This window comes from Tursiops truncatus, chromosome 10, assembly GCF_011762595.2.
Source record: "Tursiops truncatus isolate mTurTru1 chromosome 10, mTurTru1.mat.Y, whole genome shotgun sequence".
Taxonomy (NCBI): Eukaryota; Metazoa; Chordata; class Mammalia; order Artiodactyla; family Delphinidae; genus Tursiops; species Tursiops truncatus.
In genome coordinates, this window is record NC_047043.1 from 6497635 (window position 1) to 6517659 (window position 20025).

General features: G+C 37.4%; 1 long non-coding RNA gene across 2 annotated transcripts in view; it reads right to left on the reverse strand.

Moving 5' to 3' along the window:
- LOC141279686 (uncharacterized) overlaps positions 1-6695 on the reverse strand; it is a 168796-nt gene extending 162101 nt beyond the window's left edge. For both annotated transcript variants that reach the window (XR_012334328.1, XR_012334327.1), the window contains exon 1: positions 6615-6695. This is a non-coding gene — a long non-coding RNA (uncharacterized lncRNA). The remainder of the gene's footprint in view (positions 1-6614) is intronic.
- Positions 6696-20025: the final 13330 nt, after the last annotated feature.

The window sequence follows — 20025 nt, forward strand, 5'->3', positions numbered from 1 at the left end:
GGGGCTAGACAGAAACGGCCAGAACCATATTCTTTTGGTTGCCTGCCTTTGGAGTGGCGGAAGTTGGGTGGTTAAAGGTATTAGGCTCAGTCCAATATCCAATGAAGAAGAAAACCCATTACTCAGCACATTGGTTTCCCCATGGTTTCAAGCTCCCTAAATTTAGGCACGCCATCAGGCATTTTTCTTTTCTTTTCTTTTCTTTTCCCATCCTGTTATACACATTTATTTACCCCTGTCGAATATTTCCTAGCGGAGCTCTTTAAAGCACATCCTGGTTCACTAAAGCTCCTGCTTTATTCTTTCCAGACACCATTGCCTCTTACATCAATGAAAAGATAAAAGCCTCAAGACAGAAACCATGATTACATTCCCCTCAATAAAATACTAAATAGCTTCTTCCAATCCCTGTCTGTCTCTGAAGAAGAAAGGTTTCTATGGGTCCCTGGTCTCACTCTCACCCTGCGTTTTTTGGAAGATGTTGCTTCTCCACTCCTGCATACGCCCACAGTGTTTCCCTTTCTAAGGGAAATTTTCTAACTGTGGATAAAGGGTGGGTTTACTTTTGCTCATACCTGGTATCTCCAGAGCCTAGCACAGAGGAGGGGTTCAGCAAATAACTGTTAACCAGTCATTGGGTGTCTTCTAGGACTTGGTCTGCAAGATACAGTGTTTGAAGACCCCATACTGACTTTGGACTTTCCTCTTCCCTCTTCAAAAAGATTTGAGTCCCCTGACCCCTGCACAAGGGCCTTTTTCCTAATCTGGGGAGGATAAGAAGAAATATTGGTTCAACCTGCTCATGTTCTCTTTTAAAATATTTTTTGTCTCACACCTGGATAGTACCTTGAAAACTTAAAAGTCAAGAAGTCATCATCTTTATTCTAGGTTCTGCTGTAACCACTTCCCTCAGGGGGAACTATGAATTTTTATCAAATCTGGGGGTAGGATATATGGGAATTCTCTGCACTATCTTTGTAACTTTTCTGTGAACCTAAAACTATTCTAAAATTAAACAGATTTTTTAAAAATAATAGGATACTATGAAAAATTTTATAAAAACTATAATTTAGAGGAAATGGACAAATTTCTGAAAAAACAGAAATTACAAAGGCTGATTGCTAATTATTCAAATTTTCAAAAAATTGCAGCACTTCTACTTCTGAAGTTATTAAAGCTTAAAACTGCATTTAGACTTTTGGGGCAATCGTATTTTCATGTACATGAACATATTAATAATATAAAAATAAATATAGCCATAATAACAACATAAAAATACATTTATTGAGATGGAAGTATCTATTTAACTTTTTAAAATATTTTCTCATGAATTGTACATGATTATATATTTTTCACAACATAATTTTAAACCTTAACTTATTTATTTACAGACACATGGATCCATTGTTAAACAGATTGTCCATTTTAAAAAATAATTTTAATACATTTGTAAGAAGTGTAATTTTCCATCAATGACTTTTTGTTACCTTAGTAGTGGAACTATATATAGGGTGTGGTCATTTCAGACTTGTGATGTGTACCAACTTGTTTTCCTGAGTTCCTCCCCATCTCTGTTTCCACTGGCAGAATGTGAGTGAGTAGGATTCTAATCCCTAGAAACTGTCAATACTGCCTTACATTAAAAAAATGTTTTTTTACACATATGATTAAGTTAATGATCTTGAGATGGGAAGAGTATCCTGCATTATCCATGTGGGTCCTAAACGTAATCACAAGCATTGTTCTAAGAAGGAGAAGTAGGGATATTTGACCTCTCGGCCCTGTGACCAAAGAGGCAGAAATTGGAGTGATGTGGCCACAAACCAAGGAATATGGCAGCCAACAAAAGCTGGAAGAGGCAAGAATGGATTCTCCCCTAGACTCTCAGGAGGGAGTGTGGCCCCGCTGACAACTTGACTTTAGCCTACTGAAACTGATTTGGACATCTGTTCTCCAGAACTGTAATAAAATAGATTTCTGTTTTTTAAGGCACTAAGCTTGTGGTAATTTGTTACAAGGAGAGTGGGAGACTAACACTGAGCTCTTATCACCATAGCCAGTCTATACACTGTACATATTTTCACATTCTGAAGGCAAACATATCTTAATTATTTTGCCTTTATTTGATTGCTAGATTGCAAGAAAAATAGAATTTTATTGTATTTTTATTATGAATTTTCTCTTCAAGTTATCTTACCATTTTTTACTCAATTAGATTATTAGTATCTTATTTATTTTAACTTATGGTATATTGAAACCATTAATACTTTAACAAGTTTGTCTCAACTAAATTCCCCAATTTGAAATTTAATTTTATTTATCCAATTTTTATCCATATATAAGTTTTAACTAAATTATTTTGTGGTCTAATCTCTTTCTTCTTTACTGTGAAGTTTTCCACTTCTCTTTTGCTTAGAAAGAGTCACCTTATCATTTGCTTATATTCCCTTCTTTTTTTATGTTTTACAGTTTTACAGTAATCTTTTTTTTTTTTTGCGGTATGTGGGCCTCTCACTGTTGTGGCCTCTCCCGTTGCGGAGCACAGGCTCCGGATGCGCAGGCTCAATGGCCATGGCTCACGGACCCAGCCGCTCCACGGCATGTGGGATCTTCCCGGACCGGGGCACGAACCCGTGTCCCCGGCATCGGCAGGCGGACTCTCAACCACTGCACCACCAGGGAAGCCCTACAGTAATCTTTTTATTCCATATATAATTTAAGCTAGTGTAAGATATGAGTTGAGGATCTGATTTTATTTTACTTTTCCAAATATATTACCAATTGTCCCAGCACCACTTAACCCTTTTTTTATTCTCTCATTTACTTGTGTGACTATCTTTATCAAATACTATTTTATATCTATCAGGTTTTATTAATTATTTTCTTCTACTACTCATTTAAAATTTTTTTGTAGTATATTTATTGGCAAAAACAAGCCTCCCCTTATTACTTTTTTTTTCCCCAAAGTTCTTGAGTCTTCCTACCTAGACGAAATCTTTTATTTGCAGATCAACTTAAATTCTCAAGTTCTCAAATATATATATATATATATTTAAAGTTTATTTGGAATGATATCAAACTTATCAATAGATTTATGAGAAATCGACATCTTAGTCTTTAGCCTCCCCATTCAGGAACATGATTTGTCTCTCAATTTACTCAAAATTTCTTCTGCATCTGTTTATAATATGGATATGTAGATGCACTAGGCCCAGGGAAGGCCAAAAAGTGAAGATGTGATTAAAATAAGCAGGTTTAAAAAATATAAATAAATAAAATACGCAGGTTTGAGACTGTCTGATTTGGGATGCCTAACTGAAGCACAGTGAGATGAGAAAAACTGGGTAAAGATAAAGGTCCCTAAATAAATATGAGGTGTTGATTAAGCCTCAAAACTGAATTGTGTAAGGAAATACCTGATTTTCCAGAGACTTGTGGTCACTAATATTAGAAGCATCTCTCAGCAACACTATATACATTTATTAAGATAAGTAAGTAAATAAAAACACATCTAATTCATATGGACAAGGAAAAAAAAAGAATGGCTGGATGGCTTCTCACATCAAAGTCTGTGGACACATCAGTGTATTTGGGAGAATTGCAAAAGGGTGACTTATTTTTAGTTTCCAGATGCTAGATTAAAGCAAGTTTAGCTCTTATTGGTGAAACAAAACCCTATTTATAACCATGAACTAACTACATGGTATATCTGGTGATCCTGTTACTTCTTTTGAATGGCGAGAGGAAGGCAGGGCAGTTATCAAGAGGTGATGTCACTAGAAAACAGTAAGTCAAATTTGTGAATTCTCTGAAAGTTGAATGGGAAAAGAACAAAATGATTTTGCAACAATGTTTATACAATTTCTTCAAAAATATTCAAATAGCTAAAATACCATGTTCCTCTCCTAGCAGGGGAAGTATGAATGAACAGGGAGGTCTGGGAAGAGACAATTACAGTAAACACATCTGAAATGAATGCCTAAATGATGAGGCAGGGTTGCACTTTATTTTTTTCTTTCACTCTCAAAGGAAGGAGAGCTGAGGCTCAGTTAAAGTTGGCAGAGCCTCTGCACCTTGTGGACCATTAAGCCATCGCCCAGCTTACAAAGCCCTTCTACCCAAGCTGTGCCCAGGAGTGCCGTGCTTATTGTTTCTTTCCACTTAATGATGGAGGTACCTGGTCCATGCAGTGAAGCAATATAATGGATAATAAAGCTCCCCGAGAGTTCTGATACAAGTACAGGGCAACAAGTCATGTGAGCTAATGAAAACCTGGGTGGGCTTCAGGAAGAAAAAACCCTTGAAAGCAGGTCTCAAAGGTAATGTGGAGTTATGCTCTGTGATGTGTGTTCTTCAGGGAAGTGATTCCCAAGGATGTAGGAACACACGACTGACTTTCAATGAGAGACAAGACTATTGCATTACTTACACTGCATGAAGGTACCAGGAAGTGGCTTAATCCATCAAGGGATATGTTTTTATGATTGCTTCATTGGTTCAGGTAGAAATATTCAGATATTCAGAAACACAGAATATTATTCAACCCCCCAGAAACTGAGAGGGTGGATGAACCTCCCTAATTTATAACAGGGAGTGGGTTCAGACTTTGGAGATTAAAAGATAGAGCAGAGTTGGAGGTTGTGTTTATTAGAATACAAAATTGACATTAAGCATGAAGTTTCCATTCCTACTGTCACTCAGAGACAACATGAGAAGCAGTCTTACTCTTCAATACTAAGCCAAGACTGACTCAAACCCTTAATTCCAAAGTCTATGTCCAAGGTTTCTCAAGGAATTCACTGGGTCTCCTCTGCTGCTTGGATACCTAACTGTGAAATTATGGTCTGGGTGCTGTAGCCCATCCACCCAGCATGAAACAAAGCCCTACTTATTTTCAAAGGTACACCTAAGATTCTCTCATTCTCTCTCTCTCATCTCTATCTCTATATTTCTCTGTCTCTGTCTCCTCTTTTTCTCTCAAACACACACATAATCCCCCCCCACACACACGTACACCCGAGTGCCCACACATTCCTGACTTACGGATTTATGGGGAGTATTAGCAGATGATCACACAGAACAGAACTCCACAGGAAACAACCTCAAAGTGTTTTTTTCTGAGCTCCACCCCCCATCCTGATTCTGAGGACTCCTATTTTGGCCCTTCTCCCACTCAGCACCCAGTGCCCTGTAACTTTCTAGCTCATGTCCACCCTCCATTTCTCTATAGCTCTGGATTGGCCTTGCTGAATGTCCACCCTCTACGGCTCTTGCAGCCCAAAGGTACAGCCAAATCATCAGGTGCCATTAGACAACACGTTTTTCCGTTTAGCATTCACACTTTCACGTGTTGGTTAGACCTACCTACCTAGTGGTCACTCTGTGCCAGACACTATTCTAAATACGGGGGAATATAGTGATCAAGAGGTAATCTGTCTTCGTCATGATTTTAGAATGTGTTGGGAAAAACAGGAGAAACAATTACAAAATTATAAATAATTTTCACAAGGTTTGTTTTCTTGGGGAAAAAACCCCAACCAACCCCAAAACCCCTTAGTTCACCCAGTGAGTGTAGAAAGCCTTGCACATGGGGACATGTAAACTGAGACCTGGGGTGAAGCAGTCTCCCAGGTGTCCTGCAGGGAGGAGGGCTTTCCACATAGAGGGAAGAGCAGAGGCAATGGCAAAAAACAAGTGCAAAGATTGGACAGAGAACACCGTGAGGGGCAGAGTTTGACGTGGAACACGAAGCTGCCGGCAGGATAGTGGAAAATATTGAGCCTCATGGTTACATAATGAGATATGCATCGAGAGGCAGCGCTCTGCTGGTCACACGAGGGAAGGCTGAGGGCAGGGTTAGGATGAGGAGGGATGAGGTGAGAGGAAGGGACACAATGAGGGGTTGATTCCAGTGATTCAAACCAGAAACAGAAAGGGTGGCGCCAAGGTTGAGGGAATAGGGATGAGATGGGGGATATATAAAACATTTTTAGGAGACCATTTTTTAAAATTCATTAAACACAAAGTCAAGGGGAAGAAACTAGGAAAACCCTTAGATTCCTGACTAGGGTGACAGAATTGAGAGGGGTCCTGGACACTCATTTAGGAAGTGTGAGAATGGGATTAGATCGAGATGCTGGGAAGGAAATAACTGTGGTTTTGCAAATGTGAGATTGAAGTGTCGGTGCAGATGACCAGAGACCAGTTGACATTTGTTCCTTCTGAAGATTCAGAGTTTAATGAATTCATCCAAGGTTACATAATCAGTTAATTGTGGGGCTCAGACCCTGCTCTGTGAATCTGTGATTGATGCACTGTTACTGAGTCACGTGGGTATGACTTCTAGCTTATCTGCATCTGTCTACAGGTGCGATGGATGTGCCCATTCACACTGTTGTATCAAGTTCCCCTTCGAGGCTGGGGAATGACTAGCCCAATTGTGGGTTCAGATATCGGGGATGAAGCAGGCTGGAGCTAACTGGTCCTTGACGAAAGTGAACCTGTGACTTTGGCTTCAAAAGCCCCATTTCTAACTAGCTGGACTTGGAGACCACTGACAGCTGTGGTCATAATATATGGGAAAGAGGGTGATTTATTCAAAGGAAGAAACTCACCTGGATTCTGAATGTCAATCAATTTTCAAGAGATGCAGACACAGCCAGCAGGCCACTCCCTGGAGTTCCTTTGTCTTCTGAAGCTGAAAAACACAATATTTCAAAGAAGACTAAAAATCAGAAGAAAGATTATCAATGTAAACCTAGATTCTAGTCTAGAATATTTACATTAATTCTCAAGGCATATGTACAACTGACCAAACTGGGAGAGATGATGACAAGTTGACAGGCTGAATAGTAAGATTTCCAGCTGCAATCTGATGCCCTCCTGGTTCTTTATGTGCCTGACTCGTCATTCTTGTTGATCCTTGGAGCACCAAACCAAGAATCAGATTCCAGGATTTCCATGTGGCCAGTGGTCAGTGTTTGTCTCTGACCTAAGAACTACTAATCCACTCTACTTCCTTGAGTCTCCTCATGGGACAAAATTTTATACACTTGGACAAAAGGGCATTACCCTTTGTACTTTTCTGTTTTATTTTTATTAAGGAAAATAAGATGACCTATTTTAAAGGCCAATTTAAGTATAGCTTTTTATGAGCCTTTCAAATGCACGAGACTTTCCTCAACTCCAAAATCCTGAGAGTTGGCGTTAATATTAGATTTTTTGCCAATTTATTTCACCCTGCCTCCCCCTGTTAGAGTACAAGCTCCATGAAACCAGAAAATGGGTTTTATACACTTTTACATATACTGCAGTACTCAGCTCACTGTTTTACATGTAATAAACAACAACATTTGCTGACTTAAAGCATATTCAATTCCACTAGAAGTAGGGGGAAGAGGCATGGGGTAATTATTCCTTTAGCTTTAGTTATCTCATTTGCAATATAGAAATAATTCCCACTTCTGCAAGGCTAGACGAGAAACACAAAACAAATATATATGAAAGCACTTTGTGCAACACAGTGGACCACATGGATGTAAATAATTATATAATTGTATAGCTTTTCTAGTGGTATCATCATACAGAAAGTGAAGTACAAAAGGAACTTCACTTCATCCTTAGTTCTTAATTCATTTATTTTTATGAATTTTAAAACCTCGAGCGATTTCTAAAGTGCTTTCAAGAATCACAGAACTCTACTTGACAGAATAATAAATCAAGTCAGAAGACTGTGTGGCCAATTACTTAAGAAGCAGACTATTCCAGTGTACCATAATGAGAAAAACATGGACGAAAATATGGTTTCTTTATTCCTTCAAAACCAACGTTGATAAATGCTCTTGTTTTGTTAATAATCTTTTTTTAAATTAAATGCGAGCTTCCCCAGATGTCTGGGGAAGCGACTATGTATATATTTTTTCGCTCTATTTTTTCTGATCTACTTAAGCACTCTTTCAATGTCTAATCTCTGTTGGGCTCAACATTCTTTCTATGTAGTTCTTACAATTCTCTTTCTAAAGTTTGTAGAATTACAGGCAGACCTTGTTTTACTGCCCTCTGCTTTATTGAGCTTTGCAGATACTGTGTTTTTTTACAGATTGAAGGTTTACGGCGACCCTGTGCAGAGCAAGTCTATTGGCCTCAGTTTTCCAGAAGCATTTGCTCACTTTGCATCTGTTTCACCTTTCGGTAATTCGTGCAATATTTCAAACTTTTTCATTATTATTATATTTGTTTTATGGTGATCAGTGATCTTTAATGTTACTGCTATGACTCTCTGAAGGCTCAGAAAATGGTTAGCACTTTTTAGCCACAAAGTATTAATTAAGGTGTGTACATTGTTTTCTAAGACATAATAGTATTGAACACCTAATGGACTACAGTAGAGTGTAAACATAACTTTTATGTGCACTGAGAAACCAAAAAATTTGTGACTCGCTTTATTGTGATACTCACTTTATTGCAGTGGTCTGAAACCGAACCGGCAATATCTCTGAGGTATGCCTGTATTTTCATTTGATTTTTAAATAGTATTTCATTTAAAAAGAATATGTAATTAATTCTAAATTTTATAATCCATTATGTTTAATTACTCTTTAAAAAGAGTGTTCCAGTTTTCTATTGCTGTATAACCAATCATCTAAAAATGTAGTGGCCGGCCTAAAACAGCAAAAATCATTCTTATCTATCATGATCTCTGTAAGTCAGAAGTTTCAGAAGTGATATTAGAAGGGACAAGCCAGAGCAGCTGTGGCTGGAACAGAGGTGATGGAGGTGGGATTGGGATGGCTGGAGACTGTCTGAGCATCTTTCTGTCTCTTTACATAGTCTCAGAACCCATCCATATGGTCTCCACATGGGCTATATTTGGCTTCCCCAATAGCATGGTAGCCTCAGGGCTGTCAAACTGCTTACTTGGCCAGTAAAGACTTCAAGAGCAAGCATGCCAGGAAGCAGGAAGTTGTGTCTTGGTTCCTCAGCATTGCAAGTCACAGAGCATCACTTCTGCTGTACTCTGTTGATTGAAACAGTGACAAAACCCTGCCCAGTTTCACGAAGTGGAGGCAGAGGCCACATTTCTCTGTAAGGAATTTCAAAGAATTTGCAGATATGTTTTTAAACTGACATAATGAAAACAATATGGCTGTTATCCCATGCACTTGCCTAAGTAATGAAAATCTTACTTCCCATAAATTCAAATATTTAACAGTTATTGAGTGTTTACTATGTGTCAGGCACTGAGATAAGTGCTGTTGGTAAAAAAGATGAAGACATAGTTTCAGCCCTAAATGTGTTTGCCTTCTAATAAAAAAGAAAGGTGTAAACTGGTTAATTACAATGCTTGATAAATACGTGCACTGTGACAGCACAGAGAGGGGACAGGGAGAGAAGATGGCGTGTGCCTTCTGAAAGCAGTAACCTTGAACTGAGTTCTAAACAATGAGCGCTGGTTGATTATTTATTCCAGGGAGTGGGGTCAGAACGCAAAGCCACAAAGGCAAGAAACGGTGATGCAAGTGTGTGTGTGTGTGTGTGTGTGTGTGTGTGTGTGTGTGTGTGGACACAAGTAGTGAGTGTTTCTGAAACATATGTTTGTGCCAGGGAGTGGCTGGAGATGAAGCTGGAGAGAAAGAGAGGGGTTACATCATGCAGGACCTCATGGACCAAGGTAACTGGCTAGCGCTTCTCCTGTAGATCCTGGGGAAACTTGGAAGGATTTTAGGCAAAAGAGTGATATAATACCATTTATTCAGGCAGCTGTGGAGAGGGCAGAGTTAACAACAGCAACCAAAAGAACCTATTAGAAAAATGTTGCAATACTTTGGTGACAAATACTGGGGTAAATAGTAGTAGCAATGAAGAGGATAATACTAGTATTAAACACAAAATCAGGTCTACAGAACTTGATGAGAGATTAGACGAGGGACCTGAAAGAAAAGGAACTGGGAAGTTTGCTAGTGTGGGGAACAGGGTAAAGAGTGCTGTCACTAACACAGAAGAGGAAGGGGTTCTAGGAAAGATGTTTTGCTCACATGGAATTTAATGGGCCTTCGAGGCAGATATGATGACAATTATAATTATTAATAATAATGACTGGAACTTGGGCTTTGTTTATACATCACTCTTCTTAGCAGTTTTAAACTATTGTGACACTTACTTAGCAACCCTTCAGATCATGGCCAGGCATACATCCCCAAGATTTTTGCCAAGAATACACCTACGGATTCCCAATCTGAAGTTTAAATGCATAGCTTAATTAACGGTACATCAATAGCCCTGATGAAAGACACTGAACAATAGGATAACATCATCAGATACAAATAAAGATAAGGTCCTTCTGATGGCTGTCATTGCTATTTTTCTCACATTAGGAAAATAATAGCTTCTTATCGTATGAAAACCTTTGTGCTCATGTATATCCTGTCTTAGGGTGCAGTTTACCGTTTTATATCCCTAAGTCTTTGGGAGTTCAAGGACTTATTTTTTATTTATGAATGTGTGTGAACTAAATAAAACCTGTTTGGGTTCTCTTACTTGAAAGTCTGAAGAGAGATATTTTTCTACTAATGATGTAAGTAAAGGTCACTTAACAAATCTTATTTGATGTTAAAAACCATAACTTGATTAAATGTTATTTATTTAATCACTTCAAAAGCATCACAGATTATTGATCAAAAACATGGATAATAGAACCATTTTAATTTTGCCAGTAAATAAATGAGAAGACCTATGATAGTCCTTAGGAAATGCTATTTTACCATCCTTTTTTAATCATATCTATGAATTTAAAATATATGTTTAAAATAACAGTTCATGGTTGGCTCCTGCTTTTATACAATCTGATATTTTTTGCCTTTAATTGGAATGCCTAGATCGTATATATTTAACATAATTTTGATATATGCATGGCTTAAGTTTACCATCTTACTACTTACTTTTTTTTTTTTTTTTTTTTTGCTGTACGTGGGCCTCTCACTGCTGCGGCCCCTCCCGCTGCGGAGCACAGGCTCCGGACGCGCAGGCTCAGCGGCCATGGCTCACGGGCCCAGCCGCTCCGCAGCATGTGGGATCTTCCTGGACCGAGGCACGAACCCATGTCCCCTGCATCGGCAGGCGGACTCTCAACCACTGCGCCACCAGGGAAGCCCCTTACTACTTACTTTTTGGTATTCTTTCTTTCTTTTCTTCTTTTGCAATATTAGAATATCTTTATGGTTCTATTTTTATCTCCACTGTGGTTTGCTTGCTATACGTCTTTATTTTATTTTTTCACAATTGCTCTGGAGTTTAAAATATACATTTTAACTTATCAGAGGCTGCTATCAAATACTAATAAGAGCAAACACTGTTATAGTTTAAGAATCCTACAACAGTGTCCTTTCATTTTCCCTGGCATCATTTTTGTTATGATTATATATTTTACTTCTAATATGTTTTAAACTTCAGTGTACATGGCTACTATTTTTCTTGCTACTATATTTTTTAGACAATAATATTTTAAAAAGAGTAAAAGTAACTAAACATTGGCTTTTATATTTACCCATAATTTTACAATTTCTAGATATCTTCATTCCTTTCTGCAGATCCAGCTGTCTATTTGATATTATTTTCCTTCTAGCAAAACAACATATTTTAATCTTTCTTGTACTTCAGGACTGCTGATAATAAATTCTTTCAGCTTTGGTTTGTCCAAAAAAGTATAGACATTATTTTTTGCAAGATATTTTTGAAGGGTATAGAATTCTAGGTGATAATTTTCTTCAAGTACTTTATAGATGTCTCTCCATGGTCTTCTCGTTTGCAGTTTCTGTCAAGAAGTCTCGTGTCATTTTTATCTTTCTTTCTCAGCATATAATGAATCTTTCTCTCTGGCTGACTTCAAGCTTTTAACTTGGGTTGTCAGCAGTTTGTGTAATAGGTGTAGCTACCTCTGTTTTCCTTTGTATTCACCATTCCTGTGTTTCCCTAAGCTCTTTGGTTCTGTGATGCATTCTTTTTCATTGCATTTGGTTAAATCTTAAAAAGTATTTTTTAGTTGCAGTCCTTAAGTTTATAATATACCTTTTAAAATAACCTGAGTCTACCTTCAAATACAATTATGTTGTTTTAGGTATAGTACAGGTACCTTATTATTTCCGTTTAATCCTTCTCTGGCTGCTTCTTTTTGTATAAATACAAGCTTCTGACCTACCTCACTTTTTCTATGACTGAAGAGCTTTTCTTAACATTCCTTGTAATGCAAGTCTGCTGGAAATGAATTTCTTCACTTTTGGTTTGTCTAAGAAAATCTTTATTTCTTTTTGAGTTTTTAAGGTTAAACTTCATTATCTGTGTAATTCTAGACTGGCAACTATTTTCTTGAACAATTTGAAGATTCCATCCACTCTCTTCTTGCTTACATGGTTTCTCTTGAGAAATCAGCTATATTCTTAGTCTTGTTTCTCTACAGGTAAAGCTGTTTTTTCACTCCTCTGGTTTTCTTCAAAATTTTCTCTGTCTTTGATTTTCTTTCATTTAAATATGATACATCTTGGTGTTTTCTTGGCTTCCAGGATTTGTGGTTTGGTGTCTGTCTTAATTTAGGGTATCTTTCAGTCATTAGTACATCAAATATTTCTTCTCTCCCATTCACTCTTTCTTCTCCTTCTGTTTTTCTAATTATGTGTATTTTATACTGTTTGATATTGTTCCACAGTTCTGAGGTGTTCTGTTCTTTCTTCTTTCTTTCTCTTCTTTGTGTTTAAGTTTGGGAATTTTTTTGACTCATTTTCAGTTTCCCTGATTTCCTCCCCCTAGCTGTGTCAAATCCTCCGATGAGCCATCCAAGGCCTTCTTCATGCCTGTTACTGTGCTTTTTATTTCTAGTGTTACCTTTGAATTTTTTTTTTGTTTGTTTAATAATGTCCATCTTGCCGCTGACATTACCCATTTGGTCTTTCATGTGGTCTACTTGTTCCATTAGGCCCCTTAATATGTTGACCGTAGTTATTTTAACTTCTTTGTCTGATAATTCCAACATCTGTGTCATATTTGAGTGCAGTTCTGATGATTGCTCTGTCTCTTCAGACCACTTTTTCCTTGCCTCTCGTATGCCTTGGAATATTTTGTTGGAAGTCACTTATGTTGTATGATAGGTTCTGAGGTCAGAAGCCCTCAGTGTGAGTATTTATGTTAATCTAGCTAGCAGTTGGGCTGTGTTTAATGTTTGTATTGTAATTACCTGTGGCTTCAAACTCCTCTGGCATCCTCGTTTTTGTCTCTTTTCTTGGCTTTGGGACTTCTTATTAAACTGTTCCTTACAGAGAGTCTGTCTTGCAGCCCTGTCAGCTGTAATCCACTGTTGTTATTATGCTGGAGTCTTGGCGTGGTGGTAGCGTGTGGGAAAGGAAAAAAGTTCCCTCATCTTCTGATTAAGTTTTAGTCTTTCAGTGGGACTGCGTCTCAGAGGTATGGCTTTCACAAGTGTTTCTGTCCCTCCTCTAGGTTATAGCTTTTTTCCCCTCCCTCTGCTCCCTACTCCCTTCCTTGGCTGCAACAGTCCCAATCCACTTCCTTGAAGTTCAGTTGCTTGTTAACTAGCTTTGTTTTTTTTTAATTAAAAAAATATTTCCCCCCCTTAGATGAGATAGGAAGGTGCTGTGGGCTAGAGTGGGGAGGAATTCTCTTCTCCCAGGTGGGACAAGAACTAGGCATTGCCATCTAGTGAATTAGTTTCATGGAGAATAAGATTTTACTATGCAGAAGGTTCTGGCAGGGATTCACAATGGCTACTTTTCTCTTCCCCTTGCCAGGACCATGAGAGTAAGAAACTGATCTTACTCCATGATCATCTTACTCATGATCACCAGAGTAAGAAACTGGTGGAGTTCCTGAAGTGAGAGCCCAGGAAAGGATGGAGACCCCCTGTGATTACAGCCTCAGGAGGTTTTCATTTTCATGCTAGTCCACACTCATCCTCTAGTAAATTATCAAGTTTACTAGTTGTGATGGTTAATTTTACGTGTCAACTTGTCTAGGTACCCAGTAGTTCGGTCAAACGCTAGTGTAAATGTTGCTGTGAATATAATTTTTAAATGTGACTAACATTTAAATCAGTACACTTTTAGGAAAGTAGATCATCCTCCATAATATGGGTGGGTCACATGCAACTAGTGGAAGACCTTCAGAGAGAAGACTGAGGTTCCGTGAAGACGAAGAGAGTCTGTCTCTAGATACCTTTGGACTCAAGATTGCAACATTAACTCCTACCAGAATGTCAGCTCGCCAGCCTGCCCTGCAGATTTTGGACTTGCCAGTCCTGCAACTGTGTGAGCCAGTCCTTAGGAGATATAGATATAGATGATATAGATATAGATACAAATATAGATGATATAGATATAGATACAGATATAGGTACAGATATAAATATAGATGATATAGATACAGATATAGATATAGATGATATAGATATAGATATAGATATTTCCTATTGTTTGTTACTCTGCAGAACGCTTACTAATACAATGCTATTTACCTTTTCTGCAGGATGCTTTTTCATATTAATAGAGTCACTTAAAAATCCTTATGATAGTTCCCACCTCTGAATCTAGTTTGGTTGATGTTTTCATCTTTTGTCAATGGGTCTTTCTTTTATTCTCACTTTTTTTGGTGCCTTGTAATTTTTGATTGAATGCCAGACATTTTGGTAGAAGAGCAGCGCAGAGACTAAAGCATATTTATGCCTGGAAATAGGTATGACTCTTCCCCCATAAGACCATTATTGTATAGGATGGAGTCAATAGGGTCAGCTGTTGGGCTGAGTTGGGGTTCTGCTGTTCTTGTTACTTTCAGTGCACCACAGGCTCAAATACTTCCTGGGGAGCACTGCCACTGCCTTGTGCTTACTGTAAGAGCTGGAGTGCCAAAGAGCTTTTCTAAAAATTCCTCCCCTACATGTAGCTTTCAGTAGGCCCTACACATTCCTAAGTGTAGGTTCCCTAAGAGAATCCTAAGAAGGGTTCTCTTGTCTCTCCACAAATGGTAAATTACTGTTATTTGTTACTCAGTGAAAGCCTCACGGTGGGGCAGGGGTGGTTCTCAGTTTTCCTAAACAAGCCCAAGTTGTAGGTATGCGTTTGTGGCTGAACGTCAAGAATGATGCTTTCTCAGCATTCCCTCTTGTATTATTGTATCAGTGGACCCTGGGCAAGAGGTTTCCTGCCTCTTACTAAGAGATTGATGGCTTTTGCCAAGTGACACTGTAAGTGAGAATGACATGTAGGTATGGCTCTCTGCCTCTTAAGTGGGGGTGGAACTGTCATAAGCAAAAACAAAATAAAAAGTTTTCAGCTTATTGCCAGTTGTGAAATTCTGAAAATTCTCTGTTTTAGGAGAAGATGAGATGATATATGACATAACAGAAATAAACAATTCTCCCCCAAATGGCCAATCAACTAACTAAACTAATTAAAAAATGCCAAATCACTTTGATATGTAGTACTGAGTCTGGACTTGTAAGATATCAAGATATGACTTTATTCTGGCCTTGTCAGTATTTTATTTTATTTATTTTTAAAATTTATTTTATTTTGGGCTGCGTTGGGTCTTCCTTGCTGTGCACGGGCTTTCTCTAGTTGTGGTAAGCGGGGGCTACTCTTCGTTGTGGTGCATGGGCTTCTCATTGCAGTGGCTTCTCTTGTTGCAGAGCATGGGCTCTAGGTGCACGGGCTTCAGTAGTTGTGGCTTGCGGCCTCAGTATTCGTGGCTCGTGGGCTCTAGAGCACAGGCTCAGTAGCTGTGGCTCATGGGCTTAGCTGCTTCGTGGCATGTGGGATCTTCTTGGACCAGGGATCGAACCCGTGTCCCCTGCATTGGCAGGTGGATTCTCAACCACTGCAGCACCAGGAAAGCCCCTGTCAGTATTTTAGAATCTTGTTTATCCCCTTGTTCAAAGTTCCTTTATTCTTCAATGTACTGAGTTTCTACGGGAACATTAAATGTGATACAAAAACTTGGCATGATGCTAGACCCAAAACAATGGTGTTTTACCAGGTGGGAGGTGCTGGATTCTTGGTTTTGATGGCTTGTTTATTTTATTTGGATTCCATCATTTTATATAAGCCTTCTTCCATACCGACCTCTGATTATCCGTATTCCTTCTTCCCTCCATACACACAGTTTTACAATGTTACTTCAAATGCTCTAAAATAAAGCTACTGTGCTAATGAGAATTACTTCTTGAAGGAATTGAATGGCAATTACAAATTATAGACATTCTTATGCATTTTCAGATTTTCATTATTCAAGTTTGATTATTATATCCATGTACAATTCCGAACCTTTGCTCTTGTGCTGCTGCCACTGCTTATCCCTTTTGGTCACTGAGTTATATTGTACTTTATCAGAGAATAATTTGAGACAAAGAATAAAAGGTAAATTTACATTGTTACTACTTTCCAAATAGTTCTTAGCATGCTACCTTGGAAGACTATTTAAATTAAAATTCTAATTTTGATGGAAAATATTGAAACAACTGACAAATATTAGTATTTTTACACTTATCTATGCATTTTTTCAATAACTGTATTCTCATGTTTTCTTATTAAAGTAGATAACTGACAACAACTGCTAACTAAAGGAGATAACCAATAACCCACAGTAACAACTGATAAAGATAACAACGGATAGCTGGTACTAGGCTTATAGTATGGGATAATAGTTTCATTACTCAATAAGCAATATTAGATCTTAACAGTTCCGCAATATGATTTAACTAGAAGGACAGTGGACTTCAGTGTCAGGCTATCTTGGTTTCCACCTAGCTCTGCCACTTTCTGTATGCTTCACTGGGAAATTCCTTTTCATTTCTGGTTCTCAGTTTCCTTACTTTTAAAATTTTATTATAACCTGTGTACATCAAAGGACACTTGAGGAGAACAAATGCGCTAATGTGCTTGTACCTAATGCAATTAAAAATTAATGCCATTATTAATGTCTTGCATAGGTTAACGTTACACGTTTGAAGACACTGACATGCAAGAATTCAAAGGATTTAAAGAAGAGTCTATTATGGATTCAATACAACTTCATGATAAAATTCACAAACTCAGAATTTCAATCAGTCTCATTTGAGGGATTGGTCCTTTCTCAATTCCAACACACATTTTCCCTGTTTAAAGCTTCTTTTCAATATTTTAATATTTTACACAATATCAATTGTTTTTCCACATCAATTGGCAAAAACAGAGTTCACTGTTATTTGACTGTGCCATCCAGGCAATAAATAGATTCATTCTACTTGTGTGGGCTTGTGGATTTGAAAATAAAGGAGCTTTTCTAAGAAACCAAGAGATAAAATTTTGAATTGCCAATCTTCCAGCTTTTAAAAATTTTAATCCAGGAAATAATTTCCATGTGAATATATACTCTTCCAATTATAACACCGCCCCCTAAAAGCTTTTTGTGTATCCACACATTCCTCTAATGAACCACACAACAGTTCCATTCTTTAAAAGATCTGCAGAGAGGGCCAACTCATTAGTAGGAGGAAAACTAATTTGGGTAAAAATTAAAATTTCCCATAAGAGTCTGATCAGAAGTCAAAATAACTTTGAAGACATTTGATGATTTTTGCCCTGATGCTTATACATTTTTTGAACAGGAGTACAGTTAAAAGAAAACAGTGGTGATCATAAATATAAACCCAGGGTCAGAAATGTCATGGTCGGTTAAAACATTCTTCCCAAAATTTGAGAGGAAATATTTCTCTGGGACTTTGGTGAACATGAACGCTTGGAATTAGGCCTTCTGCCTAATGTGAACTCATTCGCTTTGAATATTTACTGATATTCTTAATAAAAAGAGATCCACTGATTCTGACTTTCAATCCTCTTTCCTCATCTGGTGGTCATTTAAGATCTGATAGATACAAAAGCTTTTCCTGAGAGGCATAGTCTAGCATGAATAAAAGCCAATATTAATGTGATTAAAAGAGTATGAGTTCTTTCTTTTGTTAAAATGAACTTGTAATTCTCTGTAGACATGATGTATGTGGTAGTGGAAAGAATATAAAGTATAGTGTGAATGTCTGTCACTACAGCCTGTAAATCCACTCACTGTGGCGAACCATCCCAAGGCTTCATCCGGAGATCAGGGCTTTCTAACCAGTCATTTCTCCTTGAGGTTTGCTTCCAAACAAAATATGTTCTGTTTAAGAAGTTCTTTTAAAGGGTAAAGGTGGTTTAAGGGTCAGAAAAGATGGGAGTATCTATGTCTCAACTCTGCCATTGTATTAAGGAGAATGACCAATTCCTCCTGTTCTATTGTGTGTTTATTTGAGTATAATCTGCCTTGTACATCTCCATGGTGTTTCTTACTTTATAGACAGTAGAAAATATTTTACATAAAATACTTATGTTTTTTTCTGCCTTTTCTAAATAATTTCTTTACTGTGCTGCTGAGAAGCTCCGTAACAGCCTTTGAGCTCTTAGATTTTTAGAGCCAGATGGAAAAGAAAACTTAGAGCCATCATGGATATTTTCCCACCTAGCCTTAATTGTCATCATCAGAGCTTGTAGGATACATGATCTCATATGTTGGCAATAGAGATAAAATTATAAAACTGGCCAATCCTACTCTCTTGTTAAGTGTTATAAATTCTCAATCGTAGCATTACTAAAGATAATTTCAATGCAGCTTCCTTCTTACCCCTCCATAGACATGACAGTTGTTTCTTGCGAGCGAATTTTTCTTTTATGTGAATATTTATTTATAAAGCAAATTGCGTGTGATCGACCATTATTTACTGTAGCATAGATACTAAACCATAGTCTTGAAATTTGATCTAAGTTCAAAATCCAGCGTTTGCCAAATTACTTAGCTATTGTGAGCTATAATTTTCTCGTATGTTGTGTAATGATTAAAGGGGATACTGTATAGGACAGCACTTAATAAAATGTCTAGCTAGCACAGAGTAATTTATCAATAAATGTACATATACGCACAGGTGATTTAAACACACGATGCATATATGCACGTGTGCACACACGTGCGTATGCGTAAGCTAACAGTGGTGTTAGGTTTGCGATTAGGATTGTTGAGGTGCTGCTCACAGCACTGCAGGAGTCAGTGTTTGAGTCATGGTGAAGAGACTCAATAGTTGGTGGAGAAGTGAAGAAATCATTTGTTGCGTCTCTGAATACCTTCTCCATTTTTAACCATTTGAAGATCCTCATAATAGAACCATGATTCCTTCTTTTATATTTTGTGTGACTAATAGGACTATATATAGCTCAGTATCTCTTTATGATAAATTGGTTAAATGAATAAATGTTATTTGTTGGCAAATAAAAATGCTATTTCATTAGGACTATGTCAGCTAAATAATTTTTTTAAAGAAACTACTATTAAACAGGTAATGTTTACAGCAGAAACTAACACGCCATTGTAAAGCACTTATACTCCAATAAAGATTTTTTTTCAAAAAAAGGTAATGGAAAAATGAGCTGTATATGAATGTGTTCATTTGTTTATACAGGGAGGAAAAAATTGAATGACAGTTGAGAATGGATTTTTTTTTGATTTAAGAAACTCTCATTTACCCTCACTAATTATGATTTATTTTACATCATTTTATGATGTAAAAGTCTAAACAGACTTCACATTTCTTTTTAAATTTTTCATGAACATGGTCAAAGGAAATTTGGCTAAAAATATCTACATACCGAGAATGGTACAGAAACACCAAATCCATGATTATAATTGATTTTAAAATGTTGAAAACCAGTTAAGTATGAAAGACTGGCTATAAGACACATCGTGTGATAGGTACTCCAGCTATTCTTCCCATTGAAAGGCATTTTTATATGTTCAAACGAAATTGGGAGAAAATTTGATCCAAATAAGAAAATACTAATTGCTATTTGTAAGTTTGCACTCTCAAAAAATTATCTTAAGAATTTGCTTGGTAATTTTTTTGTGTTAGAGCATTATAATGACACTACATTTTTGAAAATTGTTTCATGATGTATGAACTATTTTCTTTGC